The 24,028-nt window shown below is 41.9% G+C and overlaps 1 protein-coding gene across 5 annotated transcripts in view; it reads right to left on the bottom strand.

Annotated features, from left to right (window-relative positions):
• myocd (myocardin) overlaps positions 1 to 23,504 on the bottom strand; it is a 149,137-nt gene extending 125,633 nt beyond the window's left edge. For 4 of the 5 annotated variants that reach the window (XM_029684913.2, XM_029684915.2, XM_029684918.2 and 1 more), the window contains exons 1-2: positions 23,171 to 23,504; positions 9,867 to 10,277 (exon numbers count right to left, since the gene is read on the bottom strand). The gene's annotated coding sequence lies outside the window, so the exon portion shown is untranslated. The remainder of the gene's footprint in view (positions 1 to 9,866; positions 10,278 to 23,170) is intronic. The other variant, XM_029684919.2, reaches the window with a different exon arrangement.
• Positions 23,505 to 24,028: the final 524 nt, after the last annotated feature.

Here is a 24,028-nt window from a genome sequence, read left to right as displayed (position 1 = left end):
CTCTTCACTCTCTCTCTTTTTGACTCTCCTCACTCTTTGTCTAAATCCATTTATATGAGGTGTTGTCATACCTGCAGATAACAGTATACAAGTGCATATCGATAATGTAAAACGTTTACTGTAAAAATGTGCAGTAACTTACTGACAGAAATTGGCCAGAAAGTTACTCTAATTTATTGTACAGTACAGCTACTGTAATCCATTTTTACTGTAATCAAATGTACAGAATATTAATGGAATTAAACATGCAGCGATATATTACCCAGTGCTATTTGCAAGTTTACATTTTTATATTACATTTAGCAGGTGCTTTTGTCCTTAACAACTTAGTCTGCGCATTCAACCAAGGTTGATGACAGAAAACACATATCACAGTCATAGCAAGTAAAACTTTTTGTAACCGTTACTTAAAATGTTGTTGTAGTTCAGGCCTTCAAAATATTTGTAATCACAACAAGATTATGATATATGTCTGACGGTCTCTGGATAGTGCCAATACAAGATATTCACGGTAACTCCATGCCAGAGCAATGAAACACAGTGCAATACAGTAAAAGTAACTATAAGCCGTAAGAATATTATTTCTACAGTATTTTACTGTAATTACAAGGGATTAGAGCAAGCAGGTATCTGTAGATATTTGAAAATTACAGCATATTAAAAAATAATAGGTGTTTTATATCACTTGCACTTCTAGAGGCCTAAACAAAGGCTTCCAAACACACAATACCCCTCTGATCTGTCCCTTTATACAGTTGTCGGACGTTTATATACACATTGGCCAAATACATTTAAACTCAGTTTTTCACAATTCCTGACATTTATTCCTCGTAAAGATTCCCTATCTTAGGTCAGTTAGGATCACCACCTTATTTTAAGAATGTGAAATGAAAGAATAATAGCAGAGAGAATGATTTATTTCAGCTTTTATTTCTTTCATCACATTCCCAGTGGGTCTGTTAAGGGCTCTCGTTTGTGGAATGACCGGACCAATGTGCAGCGTGGTAGGCGTACATCGATCTTTTTATTGATGACAACAAAAACAAAATAACAATGACAAAAATGAAAGTGCACAGTTCTGTAAGGTAAAATAAACTATACAGAAAACAAGATCCCACAAAACCCAAAAGAAAATGACAACTTATATATGATCCCCAATCAGAGACAACGATAGACAGCTGCCTCTGATTGGGAACCATACTCAGCCAAAAACACAAATAAATAGAAAATCTTCCCACCCGAGTCACACCCTAACCTAACCAAACATGGAGAATAATAAGGATCTCTAAGGTCAGGGCGTGACAGGGTAAGAAGTTTACATACACTCAATTAGTATTTGGTAGCATTGCCTTAAAATAGTTTAACTTGGGTCAAACATTTTGGGTAGCATTCCACAAGCTTCACACAATAAGTTGGGTGAATTTTGGCCCATTCCTCCTGACACAGCTGGTGTAACTGAGTCAGGTTTGTAGGCCTCCTTGCTCGCAAACGCTTTTTCAGTTCTGCCCACACATTTTCTATGGGATTGAGGTCAGGGCTTTGTGATGGCCACTCCAATACCTTGACTTTGTTGTCCTTAAGCCATTTTATCACAACTTTGGAAGTATGCTTGGGGTCATTGTCCATTTGGAAGACCCATTTGGAAGACCAAGCTTTAACTTCCTGACTGATGTTGTTGCTTCAATATATCCACATCATTTTCCCTGCCTCATGATGCCCACTCTTTTGTGAAGTGCACCAGTCCCTCCTGCAGCAAAGCACCCCCACAACACGATGCAGCCACCCCCATGCTTCACGGTTGGGATGGAGTTCCCTGGCTTGCAAACCTCCCCCTTTTTCCTCCAAACATAACGATGGTCATTATGGCCAAACAGTTCTATTTTTGTTTCATCAGACCAGAGGACATTTCTCCAAAAAGTACAATCTTTGTCCCCATGTGCAGTTGCAACCCATAGTCAGGCTTTTTTATGGCAGTTTTGGAGCAGTGGCTTCTTCCTTGCTGTGCGGCCTTTCAGGTTATGTCGATATAGGACTCGTTTTACTGTGGATATAGATACTTTTGTACCGGTTTCCTCCAGCATCTTCACAAGGTCCTTTGCTGTTGTCCTTTGCTGTTATTCTGGGAATGATATGCACCAAAGTACGTTCATCTCTAGGAGACAATGCATCTCCTTCCTGAGTGACGGCTGCATGGTTACATGGTGTTTATACTTGCGTACTATTGTTTGTACAGATGAACGTGGTACCTTCAGGCATTTGGAAATTGCACCCAAGGACGAACAAAAAAAATCTTCTTTTGATTTTGATGTCAAGCAAAGAGGCACTGAGATTGAAGGTAGGCCTTGAAATACATCCACAGGTACACCTCAATTGACTCAAAGTATGTCAATTAGCCTATCAGAAGCTTCTAAAGCCATGACATAATTTTCTGGAATTGTCCAAGCTGTTTAAAGGCACAGTCAACTTAGTGCATGTAAACTTCTGTCCCACTGAAATAATCTGTCTGTCAACAATTGTTGGAAAAATGACTTGTGTCATGCACAAAGTAGATGTCCTAACTGACTTGCCAAAACTATAGTTTGTTAACAAGAAATTTGTGGAGTGGCTGAAAAACGAGTTTTAATGACTCCAACCTAAGTGTATGTAAACTACTGACTTCAACTGTACAGTACCAGTCAAAAGTTTGGACACACTTACTCATTCAAGGGTTTGTGGAACATCAAAACTATGAAATAAAACATATGTAATCCTGTAATAACCAAAAAAGTGTTAAACAAATCAAAATATATTTTATATTTGAGATCCTTTAAAGTAGCCACCCTTTGCCTTGATGACAAGTTTGCACACTCTTGGCATTCTCTCAACCAGCTTCATGAGGGTGCAATAAATATAGCCACTTAAAATATGTTAATGAGCCAGCGATTCTTTCTCCTCCCACAATATTTCACCAAAATGCGCCATAGTTTACAATATGTTGCAGTAAATACAGTATATAACAAAACAGTAATACAGTACTTTACTGTTAAATTGTATTGAAAATAAAATCTGCAATTGCTAATAGGGAATATTTAATTACATATTACAGCATACCAAATTATATTTGATGTTTTTTCACTTGCACTTTAGACCTTAATAAAGGCGTCTAAACAGACAATGACTACAGGGCAAAACAGATCAAAGAACATGGCTAACCATTCAACCATTAAAGGTTTGAGACTTGCTGCCACTCTGATCTGTCAACCAATATAAATGTCATTGTTTGAGAATTACTACCACATATCACTTAAATTGGTACAGCACTCTAACTAACTGATGCAACAAATATAGCTTCTTACAAGATATGCCTCAAAATATGTTAATGAATGAGAAACAACAATACCATGTGCCCAATAGTTTTCAAAAGGTTTTTGGAATGGTAGTGTATTCTGAATTACAGTAAATTACTGGTAGCAATTGGCCAGTTTGTTACTGTAGAGCTGGGATCATCAACTAGATTCAGCCGCAGGCCAATTCTTTCTTGAGCGGATGGTTGGGGGTCCGGAACATAATTAAACGTCATTTGTAGATGTCAAATTGACCGCGAGATGCTCAAACAGATATAATATTAGACTAAAACGTAATAATGCTTACATTTGTATACAATCACGTCTCTTAATTATGCGTGGGAATACTTGTTAACAGATTTCCAACATTAAAATCTTTTGGAGCTGGTTTTGTGGGCCAAATTCAGTTGGGGAACCCTGTTGTAGAGTTTCAGGACAAGGTTTGTAGAATTCCTAAAATACAGTATTTTCACGTACTATGCGGGGGTATAGCATTCTCACTAACAGGTGCAACAAATATAGCCTCTTATAAGGCGCACCTTAAAATAGGTTAATGAGACATAGACTCTTTCCCCACCCACAACATTTTCCCATAATGCATCATAACATACTGTAAAACACATTTACGGTATTTTACTGTGCATTCTATGGCAATCTACTGTATTCAGTTTATACAGTATCATACTGTCAATTAATACAGCAAGTTACTGATGAAATTACAAAAACAGCTAACTGTATTATTAAAAAAAAGACAACTGGGAGACTTCAATCTATATGAGATCGTTCGATGTGAGACAGCTAAAGATATTGACATTTAAAGACGGAATCTGCACCAGGGGGCAATAGCAGCACTGTCCGCCCCACAGCCGTTGTTATTGTTGTTTTGTTGACAAGAACAGGTGGGGTGCATCACGCATCCAGGTAAAAATGGTTTTGCTATGCTTCTGTTCTATAGCACGTGCAATGAAGCCAGAGGGGGGAAAATCTGTGTTCGTTGTTTGCAGTAACTTCTTTGTTGTTGTAATAGCGCAAACGGACGCGGCAGTTTCACCATTAAGGATTCCAGCTTTAAGCTTCTGTAATCCATGGAAACCAGTGTTTTTAATTACATAACATGGGGAGCTTTGTTACGAGTTCTTGTAAGGGAGCTAAATTGACTTCTGAGCAGAAAAAACTGCTTGCCATAAAACTGCCAAGCATTTGTCAAGCAAGCCTTTATTGATCTCTGTCAAGTAATTACACACTAACGCTGAAGTAAATAGCCAAGACACTAGTATTTCCTCCATGTAAACTGTTAGGAGGTGCAACGCTGGAAAGAGTAAACATGGGAAGCCCCCCATTCTGACATTGGACATTCGTTCACATTCACTAGGCCAGTTGTATTGTTTGTTTACATGGGGCTGGGGTGTCCAACAAACAGATGATCCCCTTTCACCACAACTCGTACAGACAGACCAGATAGACTGTTTGTTTACTTTTGTTGAGCGCAAGTCATTGGTGGGGAATGCAGGCTGTTTAGGGCGGGATGCCGTTGATGTTTTCTGTGTGTGGCTGGTACTTAGGCCCCATAGTACTTATGTTCTACACATGTTTGTACTTCCAGGGCCACTGTGTGTAAACTCGGTACGAAAACCAATTTAGAAAACATGCAAGGTAAATAAGAAAATCGCAAAATGTTTATGCAAATGTGATCAGTAAACTAATGGTGCTTTGTGTCAACAAATATTGATTGAAAACATCTGTGTGATGTGTGAGCTCACTGCATTCTTACAGAGGGAGAATGTTGCATTACAACACTCGTCCAATCAGTCAGAATCCATAACCTACTGCCAAAGTGGAGAAAAAATAAAACAAATGTATCAGTTAGATTACAACATATGCCAATTCTGTAGTAGTTCATTACAACAAGCATAATAAAAAATAAAAAATAGTTCTAAAATATCTATCAGAGAATGTTAGAGTAGGTTGTGCGGACAGTGTATGTCTTATCTTCATGTAAACTAACTATCATATTTACAAGTCCGCTATAAACATGGAGTAATGTTGTTTTTAGAGCATTCTTTGATTAAAATATTTACAGCATATCTGATAGTGGTGATGTTGTCCATTTAACTGGGACCAGATGTTTAGGTACATTCCTCGGCCAATGATTTTAGAACACCCGGGCAGAACACTCACAACTCACACCTACAACTATGAGTGTGTCAGACTGGAAAGAAAACTACGTTCAACGGACAGTGATTTTAGAACACCCGGGCAGAACACTCACAACTCACACCTACAACTATGAGTGTGTCAGACTGGAAAGGAAACTACGTTTAACGGACAGTGATTTTAGAACACCCAGGCAGAACACTCACAACTCACACCTACAACTATGAGTGTGTCAGACTGGAAAGGAAACTACGTTTAACGGACAGTGCACATTAATCAACATTTCAGGTTCAACCTCAATGTAAACGTGCCAGAGTCAGCAACAAGGCTCATTTTCATCTGTAGATATCACATCCCTCTACTCAATCTTACATTGTGACATATCTTTAGACAAGAGCTATTTAATCATAACGCCAAGTATGCTTTTAGTCACCAGTTCAAATTGTCTGTTTAATTCTAAGGCATTAGAAAAGGCAAACATTAATTTTTATAAAGGAAACACTGTTTGATCAAAGAGATAAAACCATTTCAAATATTAATTCTTAAGAGGTGCCATAAACATTTAACAGCTTAATAGTACCTTGTTGCTAATGTCAGTTGTTCACAAGTGTAACACACAGGTAACTGGCAAAATAAAGGGAACACCAACATAAAGTGTGTTAGGGTGTTGAGCCACCACGAGCTGCCAGAGCTGCCAGAACCACTTCAATGCACCCTGGCATAGACTCTACAAGTGTCTGGAACTCTATTGGAGCGATGTGGCACCATTCTTCCAAGAGAAATTCCATCATTTGGTGTTTTGTTGATGTTGGTGTCACTCCAGAATCTCACATAAGCGTTCAAGTGAGTTGAGATCTGGTGTCTGACTGACAGACACACACACACACATGCACACCCTGTAAACGCCCAATGCTCCTTTGACACCCCTCTTTCAACGTCACTGAGATCTGTTCTTTTAGCCATGGTAGCCAAAGAAATGGGCAACTGGACATTTTTATCATTTAGCGGAAACTCTTAAACATGACAATAAGCTTGATGGGATGTTTTAATTGCTTAATTAACTCAGGAACGACACCTGTGTGGAAGCATCTGCTTTCAATATACTTTGTATCCCTCATTTACTCAAATCTGTCCTTTATTTTGGTAGTTACCTGTTGCATTTCCCTTAAACACTTCTCTTGTGATTTGAAAGAGATTTCAAGCATGAGTTTACTGTCCAATAATTGTCTGCAAGAGTAAAGGACAACATTCACCCAAAAGAGGAACTACCAAAACCATTAGCGCTTGGCTGAATGCACTTTCACAATAAGGCCACAATAAGGATGAAATCAAACAAATATTAAGAATCTCAATCTTCATACAGTTGAAGTTAGAAGTTTACATACACCTCAGCCAAATAGATTTAAACTCAGTTTTTCACAATTCCTAACATTTAATCCCAGTAAACATTCCCTGTCTTAGGTCAGTTAGGATCACCACTTTATTTTAAGAATGTGAAATGTCAGAATAATAGTAGAGAGAATGATTTATTTCAGATTTGATTTCTTTCATCACATTCCCAGTGGGTCAGAAGTTTACATACACTCAATTAGTATTTGGTAGCATTGCCTTTAAATTGTTTAACTTGGGTCAAACGTTTTGGGTAGCCTTCCACAAGCTTCCCACAATAAGTTGGGTGAATTTTGGCCCATTCCTCCTGACAGAGCTGGTGTAACTGAGTCAGGTTTGTAGGCCTCCTTGTTCGCACACGCTTTTTCAGTTCTGCCCACATATTTTCTATAGGACTGAGGTCAGGGCTTTGTGATGGCCACTCCAATACCTTGCCTTTGTTGTCCTTAAGCCATTTTGCCACAACTTTGGAAGTATGCTTGGGGTCATTGTCCATTCGGAAGACCCATTTGCCACCAAGCTTTACCTTCCTGACTGATGTCTTGAGATGTTGCTTCAATATATCCACATAATTTTCCTGCCTCATGATGCCATCTCTTTTGTGAAGTCCACCAGTCCCTCCTGCAGCAAAGCACCCCTACAACATGATGCAGCCCCCCGTGCTTCACGGTTGGGATGGTGTTCCCCGGCTTGCAAGCCTCCCCCTTTTCCTCCAAACATAACGATGGTCATTATGACAAAACAGTTCTATTTTTCTTTCATCAGACCAGAGGACATTTCTCCAAATAGTACGATCTTTGTCCCCATGTGCAGTTGCAAACTGTAGTCTGGCTGTTTTAAGGATGTTTTGTGGCTTCTTCCTTGCTATTCGGTCTTTCATGTTATGTCGATATAGGACTCGTTTTACTGTGGATATAGATACTTTTGTATCGGTTTCCTCCAGCATCTTCACAAGGTATTTTGCTGTTGTTCTGGGATTGATTTGCACTTTTCACACCAAAGTACGTTCATCTCTAGGAGACAGAGCGCATCTCCTTCCTGAGAGGCATGACGGCTTCATGGTCCCCTGGTGTTTATACTGTGTACTATTGTCTGTGCAGATTAATGTGGTACCATCCGGCGTTTGGAAATTGCTTCCAAGGATGAACCAGACTTATGGAGGTCTACAATTTTTTTCTGAGGTCTTGTCTGATTTCTTTTGATTTTCCCATGATGTCAAGCAAAGAGACACTGAGTTTGAAGGTAGGCCTTGAAATACATCCACAGGTACACCTCCAATTGACTCAGATGATGTCAATTAGCCTATCAGAAACTTCTAAAGCCATGACATCATTTTCTGGAATTGTCCAAGCTGTTTAAAGGCACAGTCAACTTAGTGCATGTAAACTTCTGTCCCACTTGAATTGTGATACAATGAATTATAAGTGAAATAATCTGTCTGTCAACAATTGTTGGAAAAATGACTTGTGTCAAGCACAAAGTAGATGTCCTAACTGACTTGCCAAAACTATAGTGTGTTAACAAGAAATTTGTGGAGTGGTTGAAAAATGAGTTTTAATGTACTGTGTATGTACTGTACACTTCCGACATCAACTGTATGTGCTTTACAAAACCAGGTGCATGATCTACTGTAGATGGCCCCATATATCTGGCTTTATGGCCCCTCTCCCTTTCCTGTCTTTTTCTAGGTCTTGATGATCAGTGGCTAGATCTCGATAAGGCCAATAAAGCTGTATTTATTGCCACAGTTTCTTTATCAGGTTTTACTCCAGAGACCTTATCAGTGTTTGCCACTTTGTAGTTTAGTGGACGATTTTTACTGATGCTGAACATGACCTTATCAGCATTGGTGTCAAACAGCTTCGGTGAAACGTGACATCACATTGACATGAATGGCAGAATAATTCTAAATCAAATCGGTAAGACGTTTATGTTGAGTTTAAATACCATAAGTATTTGGCATTAGAGTCACAAAAGACAACCTAAGAGAAGATTTTACACAATATAACCACATGAATCCATCTAGGATTTCTGATTGATATCATTTCCATAATAACAGGTATAACTGTAAATAGGGAAGCTGGTAGCCTAGCGGTTAAGAGCGTTGGACCAGTAACCGAACGGTCGCTGGTTCGTATCCGAGAGCCAACTAGGTCAATGTGCCATTGAGCAAGGCACTTAACCCTAATTATTCCTGTAAGTCGCTCTGGATAACAGCATCTACTAAATGACTATAATGTAATCATGTAAATACAGCTAAAGTCATTATGAAGCAAAATATCATGTCATCATGTCACACCTGACATTAGATCATATGTGCCGTGACTGCTTGGGATTACTATAGTTCAGCCAGAGGTGGTTGATCCACTATCTAAGAAAAAAGTACACATAGACAAAGAGACTCACGGCACAAGTAGAAGCCTTTGATGTCTTCGAAAAACCAGTAGCAAATATTTAGTGCAGGTATCAATGTGTAGGTCAAGAAACCTGGAATTAACCAAGGGAAGGGTAAAATACTCTTAAGCATCTCAGTCCGAATGTGGATTACTTCTCATGAACTCAATCCCTTTAAGCCTTGTCACAAACCCGCCAAAGTCTTAACCAGATTCAGCTGCAACAATCCATAATGACAACTTAAACCATGTTGCGCACAGTAGCAGAATAAACGTATTAAAGCTTGTAAAGGTGTTGCTGAACTTGGCAGGAGCCTATATCTCCACTTCGGGGGCTTTTGAAGCTTATTTCCAATGTTTTATCCCCCCTATCAAAATACCACCTTTTCAATGAATGTCAATGTCCATATTAGGTACTAAACGTCTGCTGTAAATACTTTAATATTAAAAATGTTTATATGAAAAGTGTTAATTACATACCATATAACTTTGCTGAACTTGCCTAGAGAATTATGAAAGACAAATACAGACACTAGACAATCTTCTTTGGTGTGTATTATGACTGGAAATAAACAGATCATAACCCTAAAACATAATTAAGACATACCTGTAACGTTGCAGCAGCGTCTCGCTCTACCCGGGGTCTCCATCGGAGGACAGCAGGGGCAGGCTCACTGTGTATGGGTGTCTTACCGCCAGACCAGAGTCTGGCTTCAATAGTGTCTCTGATGCTTATTCCTCACTCTCTTTCTCAGATGATTGCAGTCTGTTATTTGTAAAGATATTTGAAGTTTAATTGAGTTTGAAAGCCAAAGGGCTGGTTCAGGCTGTAGTCTTCTGGTCGCTCTCTCTGTTTTAGCAAAGACTCCTGGAGTGCAGGGGCTCCATTCATGGGGAAGTCTCCCTCTGCCTGAGGTGTCCAGTGAGGTTTGTTCTGGACCGGAGCAATGGCAGTCTCATTCACAACTCCTTAGTACAAGAGAGACTTGCACACTTCAGTTGACCTCAGAGGTGGTTGCTGCGAGAAGGAGAGTATAAATATTTGAAGCTTTTTGAAACAGACAGTGAATTGTTTCATTGTATCAGTTCCTGTCTTGATCTACACTCAGTAATACAATTTAGCTGTTTTCTATGGCCACAGTACCGTCCTGCTACTGTGAATGTGCATAACATAGGCTAAGTGAACAAGTATACTAAGCAATTTACGTATTACTCTGGATAAGGGGAATACTCCTATGAGAGTTTATATCATGCTAATAAAAACACAAATATTCAACTGCACCCAGCCAACCTGACTAAAGTACTCCTATTTCTTAGGTGACAGTATACCTAAGTTCCCTTTGCTACATGTTCTAGAGAAAGAACAGTTCTATCATGTTTTAAATGTGCTGTATGTACTGCAGTTCCAGTATGTGCGCGTGAGATAGTGAATCAAATTGACAGTACCTCACACGATACAGATTAAAACTAAGCACAGATCACCAGTCAAAAACAGATGTTTTACATTTGGCCCTGCTTCTGCATAACTGAAATACACACTTCTGTGTTAATCATAGTATTTAACCAATGATTACACCATGATTACATGTCATATGACAAACATGATCACGGGAAAATGTATAGCTTAATCAATCGCCTTAACTTTGAAATCATAATTGGATACATATGTCAATTATGTCTAAGATCTAATTGACCCGCACATTACACAAAATTGCTAGATTTTGATGTATGCTATGTTGTGTTAAACAAGTTGTGAACTAAAATATTCTATATATAATATTTGTATCATTCTACTAATTGAAGAATTATTAGTATTTTCATCTTGATGGGCAGACGTTATTTCTATGCTCCCCATGATATAACCTATTGCTAGCGAGTTAGCCACCCACAGTTGTGTGCATTGGATGGAGAGTCAAGAGGAGGAAACATCAACACTTGAGGGTATTAAATGAATGAGTGTCAAAGATCTAATCGACACGTACATTACACAAAATTGCTAGTATGTGATGTACGCTACGTAGTGTTAAACAAGTTGTGAACTAAAATATTATATATTGTGGAAGGACCACTAGAGGGCAGGCTGGGCTCATGGATAGTAGCCCAACAAAGCATGGGAGACAAGGTAACCAGAGTCAATTAAGCACAGCTGACAGTACTAATGAGATACTCTCCTTCCCCTATAAAAGAGCGAATGGAACCAGCAGAGAGGAAAAACAATCTCTGGAAGATGGCCACCGAGAGAGAGAAGCTGTGCTGGAAGAACCACTAAGACGGTGACAAACCCGTGATTTATGTTTGTTGTAGTTTAAAGATAATCCTATTGTGTTCTTGTTTCATCTGGAGAAGAAGATGTGTGTTTTTCCTTGGAAGATTGTTCATTGATTATGTTAGAATGTTTTTGTTGACAAAATGCCCTCAATAGAGAACTGTGTTCAATCGAGAAAACCTACTCCTGACTCGTTTATTCCACCTTCCCGCTTTAGAGTGACGCCTATTTACTTGGTACGCTCGCATTGGTGGAGGATACGGGCATTAGGTGGACGAGTGACACAAGGAGAAGTGAGTAAATCAATATTCTTCCAGGAGACCCGGAGGAACCATTCAAGAACGATGGATAACACCCTACTACAACAATTGATCACGGCACAGCAGACAACCATAGAACTCCTGCAACAACAGCTGAGTCGACGAGAAGAACCTAGAGTTAGGCCAAGAGCGGCTGCTCACGCCATCTTACCTCGTCTCTCCAAGGAGGATGATATTGAGGCCTTCCTAATGACCTTCGAAAGGACGGCCACCTTGGAAGAGTGGCCGCCCACAGAATGGGCTAGCGCATTAGCTCCTCTTTTGACCGGGGTGGCTCAGGAAGCCTATTTTGACCTGGATTCCCGCGAAGCTGCGGACTATGGGCGGCTAAAAACCGAGATTCTGTCCCGGTACCAGCTGACTGCCAGAGATAGGGCTGTAAAGTTCCATCAATGGACCTATACAGCTGATCAACCCGTCCGTGCCCAGATCTTCGCCTTAATACGACTGACGAAACAGTGGCTAGAACCTGGAAAGGGAGTAGGACATGTGATAGAGACTCTCGTAGTGGACAAGATATTGAGAGAATTACCCAGTGACTTAAAAGGGTTGTGGGGCAAGCCAACCCGTTGTCAGCCGACGACATAGCCCAGGCGGTGGAAACATATCGGTCTACAGGGGAGTTGTTAAAAAGTGACAAGGAGGAACGGAAGGAGTCTTGCAATCCCGTACCACGACTCACCCCGGCGCGCCCGCCACCGAAACGTCCAAGCCCCCCCCGGAGGTGGGAGAAGTCAGCCACCACACAGCAGGGTCGGTGTTATAAATGTCAGTCTCCCAACCATTATGCCCCACAATGTCCTAGCAAGGATGAGCCCATGGTCACAGAGTCGTCACTGCCTACCCCCACCCATCCCGTTTTGAGGGGGCAGGATCAACACTGTTGGTTAGCAGAGATAGCCCCAGCCTCAGAGATTCCGGTGCGAGTTGAAGGACAAGATGTGGTAGCTATTCTCGACTCGGGAAGTATGGTTACGTTAGTAGAGGAGCGGATGGTGACCTCCGCAACACTGCTACCAGACAAAGTAGCCGTATCCTGTATCCATGGAGACACCCACTATTACCCCACTGTGAATCTGCCTATTCTCACTCCAAAAGGAAGGTGTACAGTCAGGGCAGGGAAAGTGCCCAAGCTGAAGGTGCCATTATTGATCGGGAGAGACTGTCCCCTATATAAGGAGCTTCGGCAGATGACGTTATGCACGGGAAGAAGGGGGACAAGAAAGAAGAGAAACTCCAAGCCCGAGGTAGTAGTACTACAAGGAGACGTAGCCGAGTCCTCGTCCTCTACAGCAGAGGAAGAAATAGCGATCCAACATTAACGACAGATATTCCAGGAAACCACCGATGAAGACACCTGTGAAGGGTTATACACAACGCAGGAAGGAAGGAGCAACCAGGCACTAAGGGATATATTTGAAGCTCCATCCGAGGAGGGAACCTGGAAGGGATTCTCCTCGGTCCCCCCTGATGGGGATGTGGAACAACCTCCACATCCCTCTACTGAGGTTGACCTGCCCCAGGAATTAAAGGGACAGTTCGGCACCTCGCAGCATAGAGACCCAGACCTAAGGGAGGCCATGAGGAAGGTGAAGGTGATCGACGGGAGGAACGTCGACGGATCAGGTGAGCCCCCTCTTCCTTACTATGCAATCAGGCGGGGTCTCTTATACTGGGTCGTACGACGAAGGGGGGAAAACCAGGAATTACTAATGGTGCCTAGACCATACAGGGATACAGTTCTACAGTTAGCCCATTCCCACGTCCTAGGAGGACACCTGGCACGAGACAAGAATATTGACAGAATCATGCAGAGATTCTATTGGCCCCGTGTCACCCGAGATGTGGCCAGGTATTGTAAGACGTGTGATCAATGTCAACGTACAGCCCCACGGCCACACCTACGTAACCCTTTGATTCCTCTCCCCATCATAGAGACTCCCTTTGAACGCATAGCTATGGACCTCGTAGGACCCCTCCCAAAATCCGCCAGAGGACACGAGTACATCCTAGTGGTTATAGATTACGCTACCAAGTTCCCGGAGGCCATACCCCTGCGTAACATGTCGTCAAAGGGAATTGCCAAGGAGTTATTCCTGATGTTCTCTCGTGTGGGCCTTCCCAAGACTATCTTAACCGATCAAGGAACCCCATTCATGTCCCGGTTGATGAAGGACTTGTGTCGGTTATATCAGGTTCAACAGATACGTACAAGCATATTCCACCCTCAAACAGATGGGTTGTGTGAACGCTTGAACAAAACAATTAAAAGCATGTTGAGAAGAGTGGTGTCCCGAGACGGGAAAAACTGGGACATGCTTCTCCCACACTTAATGTTTGCCCTGCGAGAAGTACCCCAGGCATCCACTGGATTCTCTCCGTTTGAATTGCTCTATGGCAGACCCTGTCGAGGAATCCTCGACTTAGCCAAGGAGACCTGGGAGACCCAACCATGCCCCTTTCGATCCACAATAGAACACGTTACCCTGATGAGAGACCGCCTGTCAGCAGTGTGGCCCATAGTCAAGGAGCATATGGAGAAGGCCCAAAGGACCCAAGGCCGGGCCTATGATAAGTCCGCGACCCCCCCCGTGAGTTCACCGTGGGAGAGAAAGTGATGGTGCTTGTGCCCACGGCCGAACATCGCTTGCTGGCGCAGTGGAGGGGGCCCTACGAGGTAATGAAAAGGGTCTCACCGGTCAATTACCTCATCAAGCAACCTGACAGGAGGAAGAAGGTCCAACTCTATCACATAAACCTGCTGAAGACGTACCATGGACGAGAGGAGGAGGTGGCTTTGATGGCCCTGGAGGGCAAAGAAAAAAAAGAGGCTCTACCACAGGTGCGCCGTGGCCAAACTCTCCTACCGGAGCAGTCAAGACAGCTAGACAAGCTGATTATGAACTTTGGTCGAATATTCTCTCCATTCCCAGGACAAACAGATGTCCTGTTCCACCATATCCACACTGAACCCGGCAAGAAAGTGCATATCCGCCCTTACAGGATTCCTGAGGCTCGCCGAGTCATCGCTAAGAAAGAGGTGAGGGAGATGTTGAGGATGGGCGTGATCGAGCCCTCGACGAGCGAGTGGTCCAGTCCCATAGTCCTGGTCCCCAAAGCCGATGGTAGTATGAGACTCTGCAACGACTTTAGGGGCGTGAATGCCATCTCTACATTCGATGCGTACCCCATGCCCCGCGTGGATGAACTCTTGGAGCGCTTAGGAAAGGCCAAGTTCATCACTACCCTGGATTTGACGAAGGGATATTGGCAAGTGCCGGTGGCTCCGGAGGATCGCCCAAAGACTGCCTTCGCCACCCCAGAGGGGCTTTTCCAGTATGTGAGGATGCCCTTCGGACTGCACGGAGCCGCTGCAACCTTCCAACGCCTCATGGATGCCATTCTACGGCCCCATCAAGAGTATGCAGCGGCGTACATAGACGATATGGTCATCCACAGCGAGGACTGGGATAGTCACCTCCTGCGATTACGGGCGGTGCTCGTGAGTTTGGAAGCCACAGGGTTGACAGCCAATCCAAATAAATGCTGCCTGGGCCTGTCCGAAGTGGAATACCTGGGGTACACCGTGGGGAATGGGAAAATACGCCCGCAGGCAGAGAAGACCAGGGCAATTCGTGACTGGCCTCGACCCCGGACCAAGCGAGACGTTCGGGCCTTCTTAGGGATAACAGGATATTATCGCCGTTTTATCCCGGGATATGCAACCATTGCCAACCCCCTCACAAACCTCATCAGGAAAAACCTGCCAAACCAGGTAGAGTGGAAAGACGAGACGGAAGAGGCCTTTCAATTGCTAAAAGATGGCCTGTGTTCTGATCCCGTTCTACAGGCTCCGGACTTCTCACAAGAGTTCATTGTGCAGGTCGACGCCTCGGATACAGGGCTCGGGGCCGTACTAGCTCAGGGTAAAGGTGAAGCAGAAAAGCCGATTCTCTTCATTAGTAGGAAACTCAGCGATCGGGAGCAGAGGTATGCGACCGTAGAGAAAGAGGCCTTAGCCATCAAGTGGGCCCTCGATTATCTCCGGTACTACCTACTGGGTCGGAGGTTTGCATTAGTTACTGACCATGCGCCCCTCACGTGGATGGCTGGTAAGAGAAACCATAACAACAGAATAGCCAGATGGAACGAGAACGGTTGTAAAGACAAAAACCATGTCATCCACAGGGCCGGATCGAGGAACGGGAATGCAGACGCGCTGTCCCGACGCTACCAAGACGGTGCGTCTGGCGCCCGACCCTCCGGTTCGGTCCTGGGGGGGAAGGTATGTGGAAGGACCACTAGAGGGCAGGCTGGGCTCATGGATAGTAGCCCAACAAAGCATGGGAGACAAGGTAACCAGAGTCAATTAAGCACAGCTGACAGTACTAATGAGATACTCTCCTTCCCCTATAAAAGAGCGAATGGAACCAGCAGAGAGGAAAAACTATCTCTGGAAGATGGCCACCGAGAGAGAGAAGCTGTGCTGGAAGAACCACTAAGACGGTGACAAACCCGTGATTTATGTTTGTTGTAGTTTAAAGATAATCCTATTGTGTTCTTGTTTCATCTGGAGAAGATGTGTGTTTTTCCTTGGAAGATTTTTCATTGATTATGTTAGAATGTTTTTGTTGACAAAATGCCCTCAATAGAGAACTGTGTTCAATCAAGAAAACCTACTCCTGACTCGTTTATTCCACCTTCCCGCTTTAGAGTGACGCCTATTTACTTGGTACGCTCGCAATATATTTGATCATATTTGTATATATTGACCCTAAGCATGATGGGATGTTTTAATTGCTTAATTAACTCAGGAATGACACCTGTGTGGAAGCACCTGCTTTCAATATCAAATCTAATTTTATTTGTCACATGTGAATACAACAGGTGTAGGAGCTTACAGTGAAATGCTTACTTACAAGCCCTTAACCAACAATGCAGTTTTAAGAAAATACCCCAAAAAGTAAGAGATAAAAGTAACAAATCATTCAAAAGCAGCAGTAAAATAACAATAGCGAGGCTATATACAGGGGGTACCGGTACAGAGTCAATGTGCGGGGGAACCGGTGTCAATGTAATATGTACATGTAGGTAGAGTTATTAAAGTGACTATGCATAGATAATAACAGAGAGTAGCAGCAGCGTAGAGGGGGGGCAATGCAAATAGTCTGGGTAGCCATTTGATTAGGTGTTCAGGAGTCTTATGGCTTGGGGGTAGAAGCTGTTTAGAAGCCTCTTGGACCTAGACTTGGCCCTCCGGTACCGCTTGCCATGCGGTAGCAGAGGGAACAGTTTATGACAAGGGTGGCTGGAGTCCTTGACATGTAATATACTTTGTATCCCTCATTTACTCAAGTCTTTCCTTTATTTTGGCAGTTACCTGTAGCATTTCCTTAAAACACTTATCTTATTATTTGAAAGAGATATCAAGCCTGAGTTTACTGTCCAATAATTGCCTGCAAGAGTCAAGGACAACATTCACCCAAAAGAGGAACTACCAAAACCCTTAGCGCTTGGCTGAACACACTTTCACAATGAGACCTCTAAAGTGATCGTATTCACACAAATATTAAAGAATCTCAATCTTCATATGTGCTTTATGAAACCAGCTGCATGATCTACTGTAGATGGCTCCATCTACATGTATCTGGCTTTATGGCCTCCCTTTTCTGTGTTTTTCTGACAATATACCTACGTTCCCTTTAAATGTGCTACATGTTCTAGAGAAAGAGCAGTTCTATCATGTTTTAAATGTGCTGTATGTACTGCAGGTCCAGTATGTGCGCGTGAGATAGTGAATCAAATTGACAGTACCTCACACGATACAGATTAAAACTAAGCACAGATCACCAGTCAAAAACAGATGTTTTACATTTGGCCCTGCTTCTGCATAACTGAAATACACACTTCTGTGTTAATCATGGTATTTAACCAACAATTACAACGTGATTACACGTCATATGACAAACATGATCTCAGAAAAAATGGTATTAAATGAATGAGAGTGTCTCTGACAGAAGCCAAAGACAGACAGTTATCAGAGGTTGATAAAAACGGGCCGGTGCTTCTTTCATTGGAGGCATGGTAACCAGAGGGAAAACAGGCTTCCTCGGGAAAATAGCAACTTTTTGACTGACCAATAGTAACAGCCAAAGCCCTGCCTAGTGACTATGGTCACTTAAATGGATAAATGTAACTGTTATCTACCAGGTAAGTTAGGCCTGTTGACAAATTAGTACATAGATGGGATGTAGAGTGAACATGCAAGGTGTGTTACTACTCATTGCAGGTCACTGTGTGCATAACTTTGCCTGCCAGTCACATTGCTGTTAAAACACACTTCTGTGCATTGTTCAGATCTTAGCTCATCCTCCTCTAACAGAGACCTCCTGCAGGTTTGAATAAAATAGACTGCTACTGTCAGAGTCATTCTGGCAGGGTGGTTCTTGTTTAATAGTTTCTACCCAATAGTCAGCTATGTCTCCAATATGATGATAAACTGTGTGTGACAAGAAAGAGCCCTATGAAACATTAGTGAAGCACTCAGCCTAAGCCCCGATGACTGAAATGGCATTCACTCCATTTAAATGATCTGTCTGCTAATAAAACTTCTGTGATGTGACTTCTCCTCCGTCCAAAGCTGCTTTTATCTGGGCCAGAGATAGGGAACATTGAAGTTAACAAAGCCATCTCCAGCTCCCAAATATATCCAATATAAAAACGACTCCAGGCCCTAATGGCTTACAGTACCTCTCAGTGATATTCAGCCTAAATCAAGCCTCTCTATGGCCTCTGCTGGATTTCAGAGGGGGAAACGTGAAGCGCAACAATATTGTTACTTCAACTGAGAGGAATTTGTGGGCACTAAATCAAAAACACAAACCCCAGGAGGGGATTGGGCCACTGGAGACTGTCGAAATCAGACAGAGCAACAAACAAACATGCACACAACACAAAAACACCAACCTCTCCACTACAGCTCGGTTGTTACCAGCTGTCATCCGCGAAAGACAGAACCACCACTTGCCAGAGACCCGCCTCAATCTTTACACCCTGCTTTCTGTTTACATACAGAAGCCATGGACCATGGCTTTATCTGAAACACAACACATTGTCATGTCCGCTCATTTCCTCAATGTACCACAGGGCCTCTTCAGTTATCACCCTGGCCAATGCTCCTCTGGACCGTTTCCCCCTTTCCTCATCGTCAATGGCAACTCCTGTCAAAGTTACAGTAATGTGCATGAGCTGCTGTTGAATGGGACTGAATGTGTCCAAAAGCAAGTTACTCTGACAGTCTGAAAGTTATTTTGTGATCAGGGCCCATTGTTGTTATAGACTGAAACATGTTTTGATACATAACAGCCCCATATCAAGGAATCATTGTCACAAGCTCCAACTAGTCAGCTTTTTAAGGCCTACTTCGACAGCCAAGCGTCTCTTCATTGACAACATGTAATCCCAAAACTGGATCTGTATTTGATTACAGAACAATACCCAGAAGGCAGTTTGAACCAGGACACTTTGGAAGCAAAAACAAACAGTAACTGTGTCATTGTTCTAAATCGTGTTTTGCCCATAATAGTAAGTCAACTAATTCTTAAGCTATGAAAATATCTGAATGCGCAGCGTTAGCTCATATTGCATGGTGCAATCACTTTATTAATAGGCAAAAGCAGTTTGTTTGGATATCATATCCCCATGATAATTGAATCCAAATGTTTTGAAAGGAAAGTTTATCCAGGACATGACTGTTAGCTATATTACAGATTAATTGATTTGGTCTATTCAGAGTCAATAAACAGGGGATAAGGGGGGGTGTTGGAAATGCCTATAAACACTGACCTTGGTCTCTGTGAACCTACAGAGGCAAGATATCCTATATATTTCTGACATCACAGTACTTTCGTGGATCATGAGTCAACAAAAGAAAAATGCATTATGTTCTCTATGGCTACAGAACTAGTAATTATTTCCCAAATAGGCATCTTCTGTGTGTGTGTGTGTGTGTGTGTGTGTGTGTTCTTCTATCCTTGTGGGGACCTAAAATCCCCAAAAGATCCCCACAAGGATAGTAGAACTAGGAAAATTCTCCCTCGTGGGGACATTTCCCACATCCCCATAAGGACAAAGGCTATTTTAAGCTTAAGGGTTTGTTTTAGGGTTAGGGTTTCAATTAGTGTTCGGGTAAGGGATTAGTGGTTAAGGTTAGGAGTTAGCTTTAGGGTTTTTTGTTAGGGTTATAGGTTAACGTTTAGGGAAAATAGGATTTTGAATGGAAATGAATTAGGTCCGCATGAGGATAGTGTGTGTGTACATTTGTAATTATCGTTAACATCTAACATATACAATTCACACACTGACAGACGAATAGATTACACATACTAGGCCTACATAACACAAATGCACAGTACGATACACAAACATGTATACAATTATACATAAACATACCTATACCATATACAGACTATAAAGTAGGCTTGTGCAAACAAATATACAGACAAAACAAACATCTAGACCTCTCAGTGTCCACTAGCTTCTAGCTCTGTCCTGGTCTGCTTGTGGGGAATCATGCAGCTGCTTTCGATTATCAGTAACCGGATTCACTTGTTTTAATTTAACTCACTACTGTAGCCTTGTTCCATAACACACATCAGAAACATGATTATCCACCAGCTTTATGTCCAATTTCCTTTTCAGTAAGGGCCTAAAGGGGAGAGATGAAAGCCTTCACACCCATTTGCCTACTTTAATAACTCACTACTATAAACCATGCAAACCACACGCACTGCCATCTCATCTCTTTGCATACTGTATATGAAGAGACGTGACTTCAGTCCTCTGTTCGTATCAAACACATCAAACACATTTCCATGTGTTTGATGCCATTGCATTAGCTCCATTCCAGACATTATTATGAGCCATCCTCCCCTCAGCAGACTCCTGTTGTAACCTGACCTGGTTATTTCACCGTCAACTCAGCTAACAATCCAATGTACTCTCTCATATCATCTGTTCTCCATGGATACTTTCAAAGGCATTTTCTACCATAATATTATTACCTCACACTACAACAACACAGGTCAGGCCCTAGGGGAGAATTGAGCCAAAGGGTTAGTTGGGCCACTTCTTGTTTCTAGGAACCCATACACAAAATGAATCATGTGACCAAATAAAATAAGTCCTCATTTCATGGAGTCTGTGAAGGAAGAAACAACATGGAAAAAGCAAGTTAGGTGCCCCAAAAATATTTTCACAAAGTAAAATTAATTTATTGTGTTATTGATTAAAACACACTGTTTTGCAATGAAGGTCTAGTTTCCGTACTCCTCTAAGTTCATTAAATTCTACACAAAACCTAGGAGGCTCTTGGTTCTCACCCCCTTCCATAGACTTACATAGTAATTATGACCACTTCCGGAGGATGTCCTCCAACCTATCAGAGCTCTTGCTGTCAGGATCGCCGTCGTCGTGGAAATAACCGGACCAAGGTGCAGCGTCGTGAGCGTACATTTTTCTTTATTATAAATGTCGCCAACAAAACAAGAAACAACAAAAACGAACGTGAAGCTTACTAGGGCTATACAGGCCACTAACAAAGACAACTACTCACAAAATACAAAAGGAAAAAAAGCTGCCTAAGTATGATTCCCAATCAGAGACAACGATAGACAGAAGTCCCTGATTGAGAACAATACCCGGCCAAAACAGAGAAACACAGAACAGAGTTTCCCACCCGAGTCACACCCTGACCAACCAAACATAGAGAATAAAAAGATCTCTACGGTCAGGGCGTGACATTTGCAGCATGAACTGACATGTTGTCCACCCAATCAAAGGATCACAGAATGAATCTAGTGCATAAAGCATATGCTACAGATAGCTAGCACTGCAGTGCATACAATGTGGTGAGAAGTTTAGTCAAAGAGAGAGAGAGAGAGAGAGACAATAGTTTAACAGTTTTGAACAAATTCATTTCTTTAAAAATGAAGGAGCAGATAGAGGGATTTTGTTGTATTTTTTTTTCACTTTCACTTACTCAGAAACCACACCTGTGTGGAAGCACCTGCTTTCTATATACAGTACCTTGCGAAAGTATTCGGCCCCCTTGAACTTTGCGACCTTTTGCCACATTTCAGGCTTCAAACATAAAGATATAAAACTGTATTTTTTTGTGAAGAATCAACAACAAGTGGGACACAAGCATGAAGTGGAACGACATTTATTGGATATTTCAAACTTTTTTAACAAATCAAAAACTGAAAAATTGGGCGTGCATAATTATTCAGCCCCTTTACTTTCAGTGCAGCAAACTCTCTCCAGAAGTTCAGTGAGGATCTCTGAATGATCCAATGTTGACCTAAATGACTAATGATGATAAATGCAATCCACCTGTGTGTAATCAAGTCTCCGTATAAATGCACCTGCACTGTGATAGTCTCAGAGGTCCGTTAAAAGCGCAGAGAGCATCATGAAACAAGGAACACACCAGGCAGGTCCGAGATACTGTTGTGAAGAAGTTTAAAGCATGATTGTGTCCCATGATTGTGTCCCACTTGTTGTTGATTCTTCACAAAAAAATACAGTTTTATATCTTTATGTTTGAAGCCTGAAATGTGGCAAAAGGTTGCAAAGTTCAAGGGGGCCGAATATTTTCGCAAGGCACTGTATGTTATATCCCTCAATGACTCGAGTGTTTCCGTTATTTTGGCAGTTACTTGTCCAGTATACCACACCCCCATTCCATGAATTAAACTTTGACCTACCAGCACCATCACAGAACACCGTCAACCACCCAAGGTGGCTCAATTTACACTGTCCCTTAACTCAAATTACCCTGTAAATGGTGCCAAGAGACCACTTTTTTTGGACAACGTTACATGACTTCTGATTATTTCCAGGGATAAACACCATCCTGAAATATATGTAGATATCTTTGTTAGAAAGAATACCATATTTCCCTTAACCTAATGATGATGAAAGTAAAACAAAAAAGAGTAAGTGTCATCATACCCCACTCTCCCCTCTCTATGGGTCAGACACACTAACATAAAAATCGAATAGTCCTGCGCTTATGATTTGATGTATTTCTACATTTATGTGTGACGTCAGAATTGCGCACGCTTTTACTGTCATATTTAATATTCTAAAAGTGAAATAAAACGTTACACTAATAACCGAAATCCTAAACTGAGATCCCATTTCACTGATAATTTACTCCCAAAACACTGCTCATCACGCGCACAGATAGACGTTTGTTTCATTACGCATTCCATTGAATATTTATTATATAGCAGTAACTTTTGTATAAAAACAAAGAAATACCTGTGGGAACCTGATGGTAAGGGGGTACCTCTTTGTTGCATTCTAGTGGAGCTGTCGGGAGTGAAGCGACTAAGCGAGACTGCCATTTGCACTTAATTCAAAAGTCCATGAAGATGTTTCGAAGCAGTTCAACGGAGTGCTATTCTGAATCCTTGGGACGTCCCTACCCTAGAACCTTAACCCTTACCCTAAACATAACCTTAACCCTTACCTAACCGTAACCATTACTTTAACAATTTTAAATGTCAACTTCAATGGGGGGTATGGACGTCCCAAGGATCCCAAATAGCACGGACAGTTCAACTAAGCGGCGCTCGACACTCACGGAAACAGCCGTGCCAAATGTCCGAGTCATTCAATCTTCAGACAGCGTTGAAAATAGGTTTGTGGCGGTAGCCAGCAGGGCAATCGTGAGAAATAGAGACGTCATTACTCTGTTTGGTATGTAGGCTTGGGGAGTGACGTCTTCTCTTTTAACATTAGGATGACCAATATGTGATGGAATGCAAAGAAGAAAGTGATGTGGTTAGAAATACCAATGTGAAATCAAACCAATTACTTAAATAGATGTGGACTACAGGTGCTACATACAGTATGCATCACTTAAAGTTTTTTGTCAAGACATTGCATGTGAGGTAGGCATAGGGTCTATAATGTATTTTTATTCCATTTGAAATATATTTTAATACGTGACATATATTTCTAGATGTATTTGTAATACATAGATTTGTATGGAAATATATTATTTGGCCAGTTCTTTACATTTCACTTTTTCTTTGGTATGGGCCAAGTCAAAAATAAAGAATAAACGTCCATAATGACATGAAAAGGTATAGACCTATACATAGGCCTATTTAG

The sequence above is a fragment of the Oncorhynchus nerka genome, linkage group LG16 (assembly GCF_034236695.1).
Source record: "Oncorhynchus nerka isolate Pitt River linkage group LG16, Oner_Uvic_2.0, whole genome shotgun sequence".
NCBI lineage: Eukaryota > Metazoa > Chordata > Actinopteri > Salmoniformes > Salmonidae > Oncorhynchus > Oncorhynchus nerka.
Note: the sequence above shows the minus strand (reverse complement) of the source record. Positions and strands in the feature narration are given on the sequence as shown.